This window comes from Nothobranchius furzeri, chromosome 2 (assembly GCF_043380555.1).
Source record: "Nothobranchius furzeri strain GRZ-AD chromosome 2, NfurGRZ-RIMD1, whole genome shotgun sequence".
Taxonomy (NCBI): Eukaryota; Metazoa; Chordata; class Actinopteri; order Cyprinodontiformes; family Nothobranchiidae; genus Nothobranchius; species Nothobranchius furzeri.
Window position 1 is genome coordinate 78,234,164 of NC_091742.1, and position 18,121 is coordinate 78,252,284.

Sequence of the window (18,121 nt, forward strand, 5' to 3'; positions counted from 1 at the left end):
ACCCGGACACAGAGCTCTCTCCTTCCTCGCTGATGATTCTGACATGCTTGCGTTTAAGATGCTGCATAATCACTGTAGTACTCCCGTGCCATGCTAAGTCTGACCTACAAACGTTGCATGTCTTCGCCTGATTTAACTGAAAATGCTCCCAAACTTTAGAAGTTTTTACTTTTTTGGGGTCTCGCTTCTTCTGCCATGTTCCTCTTACAAACACCTGCCGGCTCTCCACCGGTCTGCGCGCAGCGGCGGGAGGGGAGGGGGCTTTTGGAAGAGTTGCGCAACACAACGAATCGATGACGCAATTCGTTGCCAACGCTTTTAGTAATCGATTTTCATCGAATTTATCGATTCGTTGTTGCAGCCCTAATGCAGTTCGAAGGGCAGTTACGGCATTTTCTGACTGAACTTAAAAACAACATTCAGGAGGTTTAACTTTGAAATGCAAATTTGGCTGCACATATAACAGAAATAAAAAAGTGCCCGTTTTGTTTTGTAGTTTAAAATAAAGTATACAAAATGAGATGTCCTAGGCACTGTCATTTCACTTTCACACACAAGAATAACATAACTCGGTCATGTCCTTGTTATGCGCAAGGAAAACCAGCATGTTAACCTTATGCGGTTTGAGAGGGGTGACAACATTTCCAGCGACACTAAAAACCCTCTCGGATGGTGCGCTTGTTGCGCAAATACTCATGTACTTACGTGCGACTTTGGAGAGCAATAGAAATCTCCCATGTTTGTTGCGCCACCATGTCAGAGGGTTTTCATTAGGGTCAATGGGTTCCTCCTGCAGGTAGCAAGTGAGCTCCAGCTCGGCTCTAACTCTCTTCGGGACGGTTACAGATGACGTGCTTGTCCGTGACTTCAGCAGGTCTCCAAGCGTTTTTTTCTTTGCCGCTGGTGGCAGCACTGCCTGCTCCAAGGTCTCTGGCTGGGCTGCAGCTGACGCACTGACACCGCTCCCTCCATCTTCCATGTGTACTATCTCCTCAATCAGCACGGACTTTACCTCTCAGCATGCGCTGTCGCGAGATTTAATCAAGTGCGGTAATGGCGGTGGCACGTCCTGCAGCGCGGTGGGTTTCTTAATATCGCGATATTTTCTTCTTGCGGTTACCGCGACAGCCCTAATACAGATTTGTCTTTTAAAACTGGTGAATATACAATTTACAGGTAATGCATTTATGCTATGAGTATTAGAGCCACTGATGGAAAAAAATGTAGAATTCTGAGAAAATAAGTCATAAATCTGAGTTTAATCTCAGAGTTCTGACTGGTACCTAAAACAAAAAAAAGGGAAATTGGGGAAGATTATGAGGGGGGATCAGAATTCTGACTTAAATCTTAAAATTCAGGCTTTTTTTTTTGTTCGTTTGTTTTGATTTTTTTTTAACAAAAAAAATTCCTAAATAGTTTTTTGTTTGTTTGGTTTTAGGTTCATGAAAAAAGTCAGAATTCTGACTTTAATCCCAGAATTTTGAAATTATCTGACTTTTTTTCTCAATTCTTTTCTTTTTCTTCAGTTACTCTAATACTCTTAGGCAATAAGGCAGTATTAGGGCCACTGAAGGAAACAATTGAATACTGAGATAAATGTCAGAGTTCTGACTTTATTTATTTTAAGAATTTTTTCTTCTTCAGTGGCCCTAATACCCCTCCGTATTATGTAATGTTAAACACTTCAAATTAACTTTTGAATTCAGCAGTTTATCATTGGATTTAGATGCAGATATCACTGTCTTGGAAAATTGGTCAGAGCAGTTTGGCATTAAGTAAAAACTTGACAGTATTTACACTCTTAATAATCTTCTTAGGAATTACATGATGTCGATGTAACCCAGAAGCTAGAACCTTAATGAGGTATTAACTAATTGGCTTACTAATATGATCCATCCTCAATTTAGATAAAATATAAAATATAAATTAAGGAAATTAACAATACTAATTAATAGATATCTAATTAACTAATAGATAATTTCATAATGAATTATTGGAAGGGTGAATAACTAAAATAACGAGTTTAATATTAAACATCGGTTAAAACAAGAATCTTGAACATCCCTAACAGAAACAGAAGAGGAAAGCTGTATACTATTGGTCCAGGTGGGAATCTGAAATTTCATTGGCTGAGAGAAATAAGTCCCGCCTCCGCGAAATAAAACCGTGCGACGCAGCTGAGCGAGAGGAGAGACAAACGGCTGTGCAGCACGCAGATACAGAAAGCAAAGACTGAGCGGTTAGAGAGAGAGAGAGAGAGAAAAAAAAAACAACGGTCGAGGCCGTGAAGAACCCTGATTTGGGTGCCGCATAGATAGAGGGAGAGGCGGACTTGACTCCTTCTAATAAGAGCTAGGAACTTGGAACCAACGCGGTGAGTAAAGAAAAAAGAAGAGAAAAAGCTAACGATGCAACTTAAAAAAAAAAAGGAAACTTAAATAGCTTATTAAATTAATTCCATTCTTATAGATTTGTGTGGAGACGACAGAGTGAACCAATCCTCTGTAGGAGGGAACCGTTGGAGCGCGTTGGTGAGTGAATGAGATTAAATTCAGTAAATTATTAAATTCAAAAAGCTAATTACAGCAACCGAGGTGACAGCAGTGGGCTGCTAGACGTTAGATCCCAGGAGTTAACATCTCAAACTACCAGTTAACGGTGGTAGGGCATATAGGAGTTAACGGCTCAAACCGCCAGTTAACGGCGGTAGGGCATATGGGATTCCCAGGAGTTAACGGCTCAAACCGCCAGTTAATGGTGGTACGGCCTAGATGTACAAGGTCCTCAGGGGCGTTATAGCTAACGCCATAGAATTAGCAATGCGTCCCTTAACCAAACATTTAATAATAAAAAAAATAGATAAATAAAAATAAATAAAAGCTAACTGATTAGGGAGGAATTATTTTACAAAGGTGGACCAAAGGACCAGAATTTATATTTTGTTTAATTTTGTTATAGAAAATTTTATTTATTTATTTATTTATTTGTTTATTTATTTATTTATTTATTTATTTATTGTGTTACAGATATACAAGGTGTCACAATGCTGTATAGAAACACAACTAAATGTATCCTTGTTGTCATGAATGTATTTCTTGTTGAATAGTGTAGAGTAATAGAATCTAACTGAGCCTATTGAGCTGAACAATTGTTGTCATATGTAATTATATTTCCAGAGCTACTGAGAATTATTTTAATAGACAATCAAATTGATGTTATGTTAGTTGAACTGTGAACCCAAACATGATTGGCTATGCCAATAGAGTGAAGCATTTGTTTAAGTCTGTAAGACTTTATGCTGTGATGTGACGAGAAGGGTCGATGCCAACTCGCTAACAGTCCTGTTGTTTACAGGCTGGGTTTTTTTTTTTCCTTGGGTTTGATCCCGACTCCTATGATCACTCACTTGGAACGAGAACTGGATTTCTTCCTGACGAGGGAGATGGCGAGCCTTAACCACTGAACGAACCAGGACATCTCAAGTAACTGAAGAGCAGACTGCTCTCTTCTGTGAACAATCTCAACGGTGCGGTAGGAAAAAAATCGCACCACCGGACTCTGACTTTCACCCCAAGCGTGGGGATTTGACTTGACGCCGGCTGACTTGTGACTCATATGATCAAATCTCATACCGAGCATTTTACTATTGTCGATTGTTTTCATCTGTTTTTGTGTGTTATCTTTATGTGTTATATTTCCCATTATTATTAAAATTTAGTATATAAACCGTTTCATGCTATACCCGTGACTCCAGTCATTCTTAAACAACCTCCAATTCTCCCCGAACCTAATTATTGGCCCATTTGTTTATTTTTTCTTTTAATTATCTTATTGTATCCTGTAATCCGGTTACATAAAACTTGGCGAGCCAGCCAGGAGAATTGTAGAGTTGTTACCTTAGCTAACCATTGACTGACATCATAAGAGTGCCTGGAGGTCACAGTGGTTTGCCATTTTGGCATTATTGGTACTTTTGAGTGTTTTAAAATGGAAGTTGTGAAAACAGAAAAGGTCAAAGTTTCAAATGCTGTTTTAATCAGTGGGTTAACTGATACAGACCTTGATAACGAAGTCTTTGGGTTTATGGAAGGATTCGGACCAGTTAACAGGCGCATTAAGTTACCAAACTGTGATCAGATTATTGTGGAGTTTCAACATGAAGCCACTGTTAAGGAATTAAAGAAACAATGTTTACCCTATGACAAACCTTGTACTAGGAACCCATATGTTTTCTTTCATATTCAAGACCTAGCCAGCGCGTACAGTCTAGAAACTAGCACATCTGCCACTGATGCCTATCTGTCAGAGCTCAGGGACATAGCTGCGCGTAGCAATCAATCATTTAAAGACCTTCTAATGGAGGAACTGGCAAAAATTGGGGAATCTTTAGGAAGGGATACCCATGCATCTGAACCAGTCACTGAACCAGAGCCAATGCTCCATAGTGACCAAGTTACATATTCCCTGCCTTTAACACCAGAAGTTAACTATATGAACAACTCAAAGGACAATTGTCCACCTACAGAGACTGGAAAACAAAACCCTTGCATTCCACCAAATCTTTTAAACACACCTGAGGTTCAGCGAGTTATTGTGGAACACATTGTTAAAAGCAGTGAGGTTATCCCTCCGCCTACTTCACAATACAGACTAAAACCGTTCTCAGGGCGAGTTCCACACCCTTCTTTTGAAACTGACTATGATACTTGGCGTAGTAGTGTAGTGTTATGCATAAATGATCCTTCACTCACCAAGTCCCAAATTGTACGAAGGATCGTGGAGAGTCTGTCAGCCCCAGCAGCGAGCATCGTTAAAGCTCTTAGTCCAAAATCCGACCCGGAAACGTACCTTGAACATCTCGATTCAGCTTACGCAGCTGTCGAAGACGGCGACGAGCTCTTTGCTCGCTTCTTAAACACAAACCAGGACAGTGGTGAAAAACCTTCCGATTACTTTCAGAGGTTATACACCTTGTTAAACCTAGTTATTCAGAGGAATGGAATTTCCTCCAGTGACGCCGACCAGCAGCTGCTCAAGCAGTTTTGCAGAGGCTGTTGGGACAGCTCGCTGATTTCAAACCTGCAACTCGAACAAAAGAAAGACAACCCGCCTCATTTTACAGCACTTCTCCTCAAACTGCGCACTGAAGAAGACAAACAGGCTACTAAAGCAGCACGCATGAAACAACACTTAGGGGCACAACGAACTAGAGTGTATTCAAATGTGCAAACAACATGCTCTCAGAGTAAAAACACTTGTGAACTGGAAATAGATGATAACTGTGATGACTTACGCAAACAAATCGCTGAGCTCAGGAGCCAAATTGCACAGCTTAAGGTTAACAACACAGATAAAAAGGCAAAGAAAACTCAAAAAGAGTCAAAACCCCGTGTGGGGACTAAAATTCCAGATGAGCCCAAACAGATTCAGCAGATAACAGCAGTGGTGCCCAGACCAAAGCCTGGATACTGTTTTAAGTGCGGAGAAGATGGGCACATAGCTTCTAGCTGTAGCAACGAGCCAAATCCAGCACTAGTTGCAACTAAAAGACTTGCTCTTAGACAGAAGCAGCGCGAGTGGGAGATGTCAAAGCCAATTGCTCAGTCTCCTCCTTTAAACCGGTAGAAGCTCCTATCGTGGGACAGATAGGTGCTAAAGTAGAACCAAGTCCCTCTAAGGAAAGGACAGAGAGACTTTTTTGCAAGCCAGTTCATGCTCATTCAGTGCCAAAACTTCCCAAAAGATTAGTGGGTGGGCGATGCACAGCTACAGTCTCAGTTAACAGTGTTGAATGTAATTGTTTACTGGATTCAGGGTCCCAGGTAACCACCATTGCCAATTCTTTTTACCAAGAACACTTACCTGACCTCTCAATTAAACCCATCAGTAATCTGTTAGAAGTCGAGGGTGCAAACGGTCAAGCAGTTCCTTATTTAGGATACATAGAGATAAGTGTCACATTTCCAAAAGAGCTCGATCAGTCTGGACTTGAGTTACCTACCCTTGCGTTAGTGGTTCCGGATATAAGCTCAAACTCTGATACACCACTACTCATTGGCACAAACACACTCGATCCTTTGTATGAGCAATTGTCTGCCAATAACTTACCTGATTCCAAGGCACTCTCTTATGGGTACCAACACGTGCTAAAAGCCTTAGCAGTCAGAAAAAAACAAAGCAAAGATGGACGAGTTGGTGTGGTGAAGCTTCGAGGGAGAACCCAAGAAGTTCTCCCTGCAAATAAAAAACTGTTACTAGAAGGGTTTATGCAACCCAGCCAAAACAAGCATGAGCCTTATGCACTCATTGAACAACCCACCAATGGTTCTCTACCAGGGGGTATAATTGTAGACTGTTGCCTCATTTCCTTACCTTCACATGGTCCATACAAAGTACCTGTTGTACTAAGAAACGAAACTAACCATGACATCACATTACCCACTAACTGTGTGATCGCTGAGTTAGTTAAAGCCGATCGTGTTATGCCATATCCAGAACCTGACAAAAGTGATCAGAAAGTACTTGCGGCGTGTAGTTCGCAGCAACAGACTTCACCTTCAAACCCTCCTCTCAGTTTTGACTTCGGTACTTCGCCCTTGTCCGAAGAATGGAAAGGGAGGATCACCAACAAACTTAACACTTACTCCGATGTGTTTTCGCACCACGATCTTGATTTTGGTCATACACAACAGATAAGACATCACATCAACTTAAAAGACGAGACCCCATTCAAACAGAAATCTCGGCCGATCCATCCACATGATTATGAAGCCGTGAGAAAACATTTGGAAGCCCTCTTGGAAACCGGTATAATAAGAGAGTCGGAGTCTCCATTTGCCTCACCAATAGTGGTAGTTCGGAAAAAGAATGGTGAGGTACGTCTATGTATAGACTATAGAAAGCTTAATCTGCAAACCATTCGCGACGCATATGCCCTGCCTAACTTGGAGGAGTTCTTTTCTGCTCTCGCTGGATCACAGTGGTTTTCTGTGATGGACCTCAAGTCAGGTTACTATCAAATAGAGATGTGTGAAAAGGATAAACCTAAAACTGCTTTTGTTTGCCCGTTTGGGTTTTATGAATTTAACCGTATGCCACAAGGAATAACAAATGCTCCAAGCACTTTCCAACGGGTTATGGAAAAGTGTATGAAGGACATTAATCTGAAGGAAGTGTTAGTTTTCCTAGACGACTTGATCGTCTTTTCCAACTCCTTGGAAGAACACGAAACCAGACTTTCTCACGTTCTTGAACGGCTTAGAGAATACGGACTCAAGCTATCACCAGATAAGTGTCGTTTTTTCCAGACATCTGTGCGTTATCTTGGACATATAGTATCTCGAGATGGCATAAAAACCGATCCAGATAAGGTGGAAGCACTCAAAACATGGCCGAAGCCTCAGACTTTGAAGGAACTCCAATCTTTCTTAGGATTTACCGGTTATTACCGACGCTTCGTTAAAGATTACTCAAATATTGTCAAGCCACTAACATCTCTCACGGCTGGTTATCCACCCAAACGGAAAAACTTTAAAACACCACCATGTAGATCAAAGTACTTGAACCCCAAAGAACCCTTTGGGAATCGTTGGAGCCAAGACTGTGAGAAGTCCTTTCAAACTATTATTGAAAAACTTACCACTTCGCCAGTTCTTGGCTACGCTGACGCAAAACTCCCATATCTAGTACGCACAGATGCTAGTACGACCGGACTCGGTGCAGCGCTATACCAAGTGCAAAACGGTGTCACACAGGTAATCGCTTATGCAAGTCGCGGTTTAAGCTCTAGTGAAACTAGGTACCCTGCGCACAAGTTGGAGTTTCTAGCCTTAAAGTGGGCCCTAACAGATAAGTTTCATGACTATTTGTATGGGAACACATTCACTGTCATTACTGATAATAATCCGTTAACTTACCTCTTAACAACGGCAAAACTCGATGCAACGAGCTATCGTTGGCTAGCTGCGTTGTCCACCTATAATTTTGACATCAGATACCGTGCAGGTACACAGAACGTTGACGCGGATGGCCTGTCTAGGAGGCTGCATGATAAACCTGAAGACAACTCAAAATTCACTGAGGAATGCCAACGACTAGATGAGTTCCGATCTCATCTTTTATCCTCTGTCAAAGAAGTCGAGCTTCAACTTCAAGCCGAAGCAGTGAAGGCAACATGCCAAAAGCACATGGTCTTGGATGAGACTGATTCTCCTTGTGGTTTAGTTCAGTCACTTGCCATGTCTGCAGCGGCCATTCCAGACCTATTCCAGTTGGAAGACAATAGTGACAGTTTCTTTGCTGTGCCCAAGTATAACCATGCTGACCTTGTCTCCTTGCAGAGGAAAGATCCAACCATTGGCCGAGTCATTCAGCTGCTTATGACTGACAATAAACCGCCAACTGATACTATTGCAGAACCCCCGGTGGTTCTTAACCTTTTGAGAGAGTGGAAACGGTTTGAGTTTCAAAATGATTTACTGTACCGGAGACGCCAATTAGGACCAGAGACATCATTGCAGTTAGTCTTGCCTGATTCATTACGTTCAACAGTCATGCAAAGCCTACATGATGATATGGGGCATCTTGGGGTTGAACGTACGACAGATCTCATTCGGTCCCGTTTTTACTGGCCAAGAATGGCTAGTGATATCGAAATCAAAGTTAAAACTTGCGAAAGATGTATCCGTCGGAAGGCCCTCCCTGACAAAGCTGCTCCAATGGTGAGTATTACCACCACCAGACCTATGGAGTTAGTTTGCATGGATTTTCTCTCCATAGAACCAGACAGTAAGAACACTAAAGATGTCTTAGTGATTACAGACCATTTTACAAAGTATGCAGTGTCCATCCCAACCAAAGATCAGAAAGCCACCACTGTCGCGAAGAACCTGTGGGAACATTTTTTAGTCCACTACGGGTTTCCTGAGCGTCTTCATAGTGATCAGGGACGGGATTTCGAATCACGTACAATCAAGGAACTTTGTTCTTTACTTGGTATCCGTAAAGTCAGAACGAGCCCTTATCACCCTCGTGGCAACCCCGTTGAACGGTACAATCGTACATTACTCAGCATGTTGGGAACTTTACAAGCCACTGAGAAACATCACTGGCGCGATTTTGTAAAACCACTTACTCACTCGTACAATTGTACAAAAAATGACGTGACGGGATACTCTCCCTACGAGCTAATGTTCGGTAGGCAGCCTCGGTTGCCTATAGATATTGCCTTTGGGTTACCGCATTTGAACAAGCCCTCTATAACTCATTCTCAGTATGTTAAAGAACTGAAGAGTCATCTGGAACAGAGTTATGACATTGTCATAAAAAACTCTCAAAAAACAGCGAGGAAGAACAAAGAACGGTTCGACAGAAACATTCGCGAGTCCACACTAGGTGTGGGAGATCGTGTTTTAGTCCGAAATCTTCGCTTAAGAGAAAAGCATAAATTAGCAGACAAATGGGAGCAAACAGTGTATATAGTTCTCAAACAGATGGAAAACTTGCCAGTATACACTGTAAAACCAGAGAACGGAGAAGGACCCAACAGAACACTCCACAGAGATCTTTTACTGCCTTGTGGTTTTCTCTCTTCATTAGAAAATGAAACAGAACGCGTTACGAAACCTAGCAGACCTCATACAAGACAGAGTTCAGCCTTAGAACCTGACCCAGATGAGCCACTTGACGAAGAGGTAGATGAGTTTTATCACTCTGATCTTCCACAAGTGCTAAACCGACCATCCTATCAAATAGCGGTCACCTTGCCAAATAGGGAACTCATAGCAGATTCAGGACCGGTAAATAATATTCAACAACAAAACACACTATCCTTACACACAGGGGATCGCAAGGAACCAACCTTAGCTGGTAATGAAAATGCTGAATTGTCCTTACTTGACAAAGGCATCAACACCGAAACATTCTTACCTGACAGAATGAGTGAAACTGCGACATTCTTACCTGAAAGAGTGAAAGAAGCAGCAACATACTTACCTGAAAAAACGAAAAAAAACGAAGTATACTTACCTGACGTAGAAACGGGGGATGAAACTAACACAAACCTACCTCAATTGGATGGTGTCCTAAAGTCGCAGCAACGTGATGTAAGTTTTGAACCCATCATACACGATCAGACACATACATCTGGAAAGACCAAAGTCTTAGAGAATAGCTCATCAGCTCTGTCGGAAACAGAGAGCTCACTTCGTCCTGTCTCAGTTGAGAATCAAACCGAAACGGATGAGCATGATACTGTGCAACCAGAGATGTATGTCAGGAGATCTGAACGAAGTAGTCAGCCTCCTCAAAGACTAACTTACTCTCAATTGGGCAATCCACTAGTGACCGTAGTTAGGTCCCTTTTCCAAGGACTTAATAAAGCTTTTATTGACTCTCTTACTCAAGAAGTTGTGTACCCCGTAGAAACAATGCACAGGGACGTGCATGATATTTAATGGGGGAGGATGTAACCCAGAAGCTAGAACCTTAATGAGGTATTAACTAATTGGCTTACTAATATGATCCATCCTCAATTTAGATAAAATATAAAATATAAATTAAGGAAATTAACAATACTAATTAATAGATATCTAATTAACTAATAGATAATTTCATAATGAATTATTGGAAGGGTGAATAACTAAAATAACGAGTTTAATATTAAACATCGGTTAAAACAAGAATCTTGAACATCCCTAACAGAAACAGAAGAGGAAAGCTGTATACTATTGGTCCAGGTGGGAATCTGAAATTTCATTGGCTGAGAGAAATAAGTCCCGCCTCCGCGAAATAAAACCGTGCGACGCAGCTGAGCGAGAGGAGAGACAAACGGCTGTGCAGCACGCAGATACAGAAAGCAAAGACTGAGCGGTTAGAGAGAGAGAGAGAGAGAAAAAAAAAAACAACGGTCGAGGCCGTGAAGAACCCTGATTTGGGTGCCGCATAGATAGAGGGAGAGGCGGACTTGACTCCTTCTAATAAGAGCTAGGAACTTGGAACCAACGCGGTGAGTAAAGAAAAAAGAAGAGAAAAAGCTAACGATGCAACTTAAAAAAAAAAAGGAAACTTAAATAGCTTATTAAATTAATTCCATTCTTATAGATTTGTGTGGAGACGACAGAGTGAACCAATCCTCTGTAGGAGGGAACCGTTGGAGCGCGTTGGTGAGTGAATGAGATTAAATTCAGTAAATTATTAAATTCAAAAAGCTAATTACAGCAACCGAGGTGACAGCAGTGGGCTGCTAGACGTTAGATCCCAGGAGTTAACATCTCAAACTACCAGTTAACGGTGGTAGGGCATATAGGAGTTAACGGCTCAAACCGCCAGTTAACGGCGGTAGGGCATATGGGATTCCCAGGAGTTAACGGCTCAAACCGCCAGTTAATGGTGGTACGGCCTAGATGTACAAGGTCCTCAGGGGCGTTATAGCTAACGCCATAGAATTAGCAATGCGTCCCTTAACCAAACATTTAATAATAAAAAAAATAGATAAATAAAAATAAATAAAAGCTAACTGATTAGGGAGGAATTATTTTACAAAGGTGGACCAAAGGACCAGAATTTATATTTTGTTTAATTTTGTTATAGAAAATTTTATTTATTTATTTATTTATTTGTTTATTTATTTATTTATTTATTTATTTATTGTGTTACAGATATACAAGGTGTCACAATGCTGTATAGAAACACAACTAAATGTATCCTTGTTGTCATGAATGTATTTCTTGTTGAATAGTGTAGAGTAATAGAATCTAACTGAGCCTATTGAGCTGAACAATTGTTGTCATATGTAATTATATTTCCAGAGCTACTGAGAATTATTTTAATAGACAATCAAATTGATGTTATGTTAGTTGAACTGTGAACCCAAACATGATTGGCTATGCCAATAGAGTGAAGCATTTGTTTAAGTCTGTAAGACTTTATGCTGTGATGTGACGAGAAGGGTCGATGCCAACTCGCTAACAGTCCTGTTGTTTACAGGCTGGGTTTTTTTTTTTCCTTGGGTTTGATCCCGACTCCTATGATCACTCACTTGGAACGAGAACTGGATTTCTTCCTGACGAGGGAGATGGCGAGCCTTAACCACTGAACGAACCAGGACATCTCAAGTAACTGAAGAGCAGACTGCTCTCTTCTGTGAACAATCTCAACGGTGCGGTAGGAAAAAAATCGCACCACCGGACTCTGACTTTCACCCCAAGCGTGGGGATTTGACTTGACGCCGGCTGACTTGTGACTCATATGATCAAATCTCATACCGAGCATTTTACTATTGTCGATTGTTTTCATCTGTTTTTGTGTGTTATCTTTATGTGTTATATTTCCCATTATTATTAAAATTTAGTATATAAACCGTTTCATGCTATACCCGTGACTCCAGTCATTCTTAAACAACCTCCAATTCTCCCCGAACCTAATTATTGGCCCATTTGTTTATTTTTTCTTTTAATTATCTTATTGTATCCTGTAATCCGGTTACATCCACACAAGGCGTACCACTGTTCTCCATGCCCTTCCTGTCTATCTACGTGAGGAAACCTCTGGATTTTTGAGGACATGTGTGGTAAGTCCCAGTATTGTAAATTTGAACAAATCATTCTATTTATTTATGCATAAAGACAACACAAGGACAACACACATGAACATTTTGGAAAATGTGCCATTGTTTCAACTACAAACCTTTGGCAAGATGTTTAAGCCTGCCACACAAGAGAGCAATCAGCTGAGCAAACGGCCTCGAATGACTGTTTGCTCAGCAGATTGCTCGCCATGTGCGCCTGATTTTCACTGAGTTTTCCGCCTCACGAAACGCTGAGGTGAATATCTGACCAGTTAGATATTTTGCGCCTCACAGGGGTAAAAACTCGCTGTGTGTGCATTACTGAGCTGCTGGCTGAGCTGAAATATTCTAGTGGCCAATCAAAGCACTTTCTCCGCTCACATGACCCCAAGATGTATTCAGATGCAGCCCCTTGCCTTGTCTGCGTGTCTGAAAAATAAACAAAACGGTACCTTGTGGATCGATGGGCCCACTGTTTCCATTACCCTTTCGGAAGGATTCTGGGTCTTCCAGGTGCATCTCTTGGAGTAAATTGGCATAAACTCCTTGCCTGGTCCATCTTTCCAGCTACTGTAACCATATTTTCCCAACCTTGAAATGCCGGTGGCGGCGACGTTTCAACAAAAAAGGATAGGCATTTCCTCCGTTTCCAGCTCTGTCTCTGTGTTGTTTCTTTTCTGACATGCAGACGGGGGGCTGCCATCTTGGGGTCATGTGAGCGGAGAACGTGCTTTGGTTGGCCACTAGAATATTTCAGCTCAACCAGCAGCTCGGTAATGCGCACACGGCGAGTTTTTACCCCTGTGAGGCGAAAAATATCTTAACTGGTCAGATATTCACCTCAGCGTCTCGTGAGGCGGAAAACTCTGTGAAAATCAGGCGCACATGGCGAGGTATCTGCTGAGCAAGCGGTCATTCAAGGCCGTTTGCTCAGCAGATGACCCTCATGTGTGGCAGGCTTTAAGGCACTGAGAAAAATCAACAATCACTGCAAAGAATTCAAGCAGCTTTCATTAGCGTAACACTGGCACACACGGAAGCCATCTCACTTTATTCGTAAATGAGAGCACAAAGCAACAGAATGAACGGGAGTAGGGCTGGGCGATATGGCCTAAAATCAATATCACCATATATTGAAGATCTCACCTCGATAACGATAAGTAGACGATAACTACAGGAATGCGTAGCAACAATATTTGTCCACTAGATGGGGCTGTCTCGTGTATTACATTGACTAAAATTTTACATGACTCAAGGTGCTACAGCTTCTTAAAGGGACATAAATGTGGCCAACTTACACATCTTTTCATTTTTTTATTATCAAATTTATTGACATGGGAAAAATTATCTGGATGAGAGACAAGAACTTGGATAACGATAAATCTTTGACATGTTGCCCAGCCCTAAACAGGAGTCTATCAGACTGCATTTATTGTTATTTACACGACAATCTACTGAAATAAAAATGGCCACAGTCAGAGTTTCAGTTCAGATGTGATTAGTGTATGATCTCCCTTTCATTTTTGTAAGGATGATACCAATGAGCCGGACCTCGGATGCAGCAGTTGTCCTCCTGACAACCATCACCGATGATGCCGAGAGTCCAGTTACGTACGACCCAGTGAGAATCTGTTATCCTAGAGGGTGATGTGATTGTCAACCTCGCCAGCCTTCCTGATGCCTTCCTGGTAATGTTCGGCCTCATCTATGCCTTACATCTAGATTATCCGAAGGGACTGACCAACACATTTGAGTTCACGCAGAAAATCTTACTTGGTCTTGATGAGTCTAAACTGTCACCCATGCTGCAGAGTCAAAAATGACCTGATGTTAGATGTGTAACTCAAAATCTGAAAGAGTGGTGGATTCAGATGGCTCACTCTGTTAGAGCATTGTCCACATCCACAATGTAATTTACTATTTGTCTGCTCTTTAATTGTTGATGTTAAAGTAACACACCACCATTTGGGCAAATATGTTCATTTTCCACTTCTCCTTGAGTTAACCCTCCCACTGTCCTAATGGGTGTGACCCCGCGAGGAAAGTTGACCATTGAGCAGGGTTGATGGTTCATCCCTTGGGTCCACGTGGCAGGGGTGAGGAGTGAGCACCACCTCACCCCTGCCACGTGGACCTCAAGGGATAAACCATCAACCTTGCTCAATGGTCAACTTTCCTCGCGGGGTCACCCATAAAGACAGTGGGAGGAACAGTTGAGTTTTACCTTTTCTCTGTTCGTCCAGCCGTTCTGAGTCTGGCAACTCTCATTTGTGGCTTTAGTTTAGCGTGAATAATTGAATCGGATTAGCCCATGGGCTAATCCGATTCAATACTCAACTGGTTTTATGCCAAATGGCATAAAGTACTCACTGACTTACTTGATAGTGGTTAGTGTAATTCATATTTTGTTAATGTTGAATTGATGTGCATCCTGATGTTGCTTTAAACCACCTACTCAAAGAAAGACTACACACTGCTGTTGTCCAGTTTTCAAAAGTGTGCGTTTGTAATTGTTTCTTTCAAATTTTGTTTTATTTTCTGTTTGAGTTGGCTTAATCGGTAACTTTAATTTGATCATAATTTGAAAATATATTTAATATAAACTCCAAATATTTAAGTTTATTTATGGTCTGATATACTCAAATATCTGAGTTTATAAACTCAGAAAATATGAGGCAACTGATTGCCTTACAGTTTTTGAGTTCTGCCTACTTATTCGGGTTTACAGTGTACGAACTGTAAAGATTTTGTGGTGTCAGAGTTCACCTAACAGTTCAAGTGTTCATTTTTTTGCTTTGTGTGTTCACAGGGCATGCTCAGTTGAAGTTTCCATCTCTGCGCGTTCAAGATGTAAGAAAAATAACACGAAAGAAATGCAACAACGAAAACTTCAAAAAGGCATCAACAACCAAGCAAGTGGATCCATAAAATGGACTGATTTTTTTAAAGGCATTTAAAAAAAGTCTTTCAAAATGGACAGAATTAACGCGTCATGTTCAGAACAGTTTGCGTTCTCATCTTTGATTAATCCTGGTAAACAGGTCTGTTTTTGTTCTGTTCTAATTCTCTCTGTTTAATAAATTTAAACAAAATGACTTAGCTATTTTTTTTTTTTTTCTCTGCATAAAGACGAAGTATCAGTAAATAGTGGAAAGTAAATGTATTGGTAGTAAGCAAATAGCAGATGTTAAATGTTACTTGCAGTATGTGTTTATAGAAAAAATAGAGATACTTAAATGTACTAAAAGAATATTACGTCAAGTTTACTGTAAAGTATACTTTCAAAACTGTAAGTATACTCAATTATATAAGAAGTACACTACAAGTAAACATATATTATTACTTTAAGTATAATTTTAAGTATACATTCAAAGAGAAAAGTATACTCAATTATTTCAGAAGTACACTACAAGTAAACTTATAATGTTACTTAAAGTTTATTTTTAAGTATACTTTCAAGGGCAAAAGTTTACTCAATTTTATTAGAAGTAAACTTATACTGTTACTTTTAAGTATACTTTCAATGAGAAAAGTATACTCAACTATCAGGAGTACACTACAAGTAAACTTATATTGTTACTTTTAAGTATACTTCCAAGGAGAAAAGTATACTCGATTATATCAGAAGTACACTACAAGTAAACTTTTAAGTATACTTCCAAGGAGAAAAGTATACTCAATTATATCAGAAGTACACTACAAGTAAACTTATAAGTATACTTTCAAGGAGAAAAGTATACTCAATTATATCTGAAGTACACTCAAGTACACTTGTGAGGTTACTTTAAGTATACTTTCAAAGAGAAAAGTACACTCAATTATATCAGAAGTACACTACAAGTAAACTTATAAGTATACTTTCAAGGAGGAAAGTATACTCAACTATATCAGGAGTACACTACAAGTAAACTTATATTGTTACTTTTAAGTACACTTCCAAGGAGAAAAGTATACTCAATTATATCAGAAGTACACTACAAGTAAACTTATAAGTATACTTTCAAGGAGAAAAGTATACTCAATTATATCTGAAGTACACTCCCAAGTACACTTGTGAGGTTACTTTAAGTATACTTTCAAAGAGAAAAGTATACTCAATTATATCAGAAGTACACTACAAATAAACTTAAATTATTACTTTGAAGTATACTTGCAGTATACTTCAAGTATACTTTTAGTGGCCCAATTTAGTCCCAAGGAGTATACTTCTAAGTAAACTTTAAGAACAAGTATGCAAATAAACTTCTGTACACTTAAGTATACTTGAAATTATATACTTAAAGTATACTTCTTTTTCGTAAGGGTTCAGTATAATTTACCATGTTCGTAGACCTCCACTAGGTGGAGCTGCTGCCCCAGGACCAGTGTTTGAAAATATTGAATTCTGTGTGAAGAAGTAAGGACAACATTTTAAAACAGCTGCATTGTTTTTCTTCTACTTTTAAGTCCAACAAATAAATTAGTGACCTTAATTTCAACTGAACACAACACCCACAACTCTAATCTGACACCATTACATTATAGCATTTTTATTTCCCTTACCAATAGGGTGTCTGTTTGAGCTTCTTCATGAGGACCATTTCCTCTGTCACAGAACGTTATGAAGAACCGACCTGACAGATTGTCGTCAGGTTTCAGACACACAAACAGGTAAAAACAGAAGGCGGCAGACGGACACGGAGCGCTAATGAACACTGTCAGAGCAGGTACTTGTGGGCCATCACCTGTGAGCACGCTCGAGTCGCAGAAGATTAATCTCAATGATGGCTGCTGACACACTCCTAGACTTCATGCATCTTTGTTTGCAGCCTGGTGTGTCAATTTTATGGTTTGCACTGGGTTGTCAGCCCTTATTAAGTGTGTAGTTTAGTTGTGTGTTTGCATGAAACCCCTGACTAATTCCATCAGTACCAATTAGTGATGCAGACAGCTGAGAAATATCTTGTGACTTGTATCAATTACAGAAAATATCAGTTAATCTTATTGGCTTTTAGAGCTGTACATGGCCTTGCGCCGCAGTATCTGTGTGAGCTTTTAGTAACTTTCTCCCCTTCTCGGTCACTGAGGTCAGCCGACCAGTTTCTCCTGGAGGTGCCGAGAACAAAGAGAAAGCTCAGGGGTGATAGAGCTTTCTCAGTAGCAGCTCCAAGGTTGTGGAATGCACTCCCGATTCAGATTAGGATGGTTTCATCACTGTCGGGTTTTAAATCACTCTTAAAAACTCATCTGTTCTCAGTTGCTTTTAATTCAGTTTGAGAATGCATCTGTTTTAGTAGCTTTTATGTCAGTTTGATATGTTTGTTTTATCATGTTTTTACCTTGTGATGAACTTTTTATCTTATTTTTAGAATTTTTAAGGAACTTCTGTTCGTTTTGTCTTGTTAAGCACTTTGGTCAGCTTTTATGCTGTTTTAAAGTGCTATATAAATAAACTTGACTTGACTTAATCAGACATGATTATAGGGAGGAGGATGAGTAATGAGAGCAGTAACATTTAATTTATTATCAATTTGTCCTAAATATTTAGGTTTGATTGATTATGATCATTGATACATT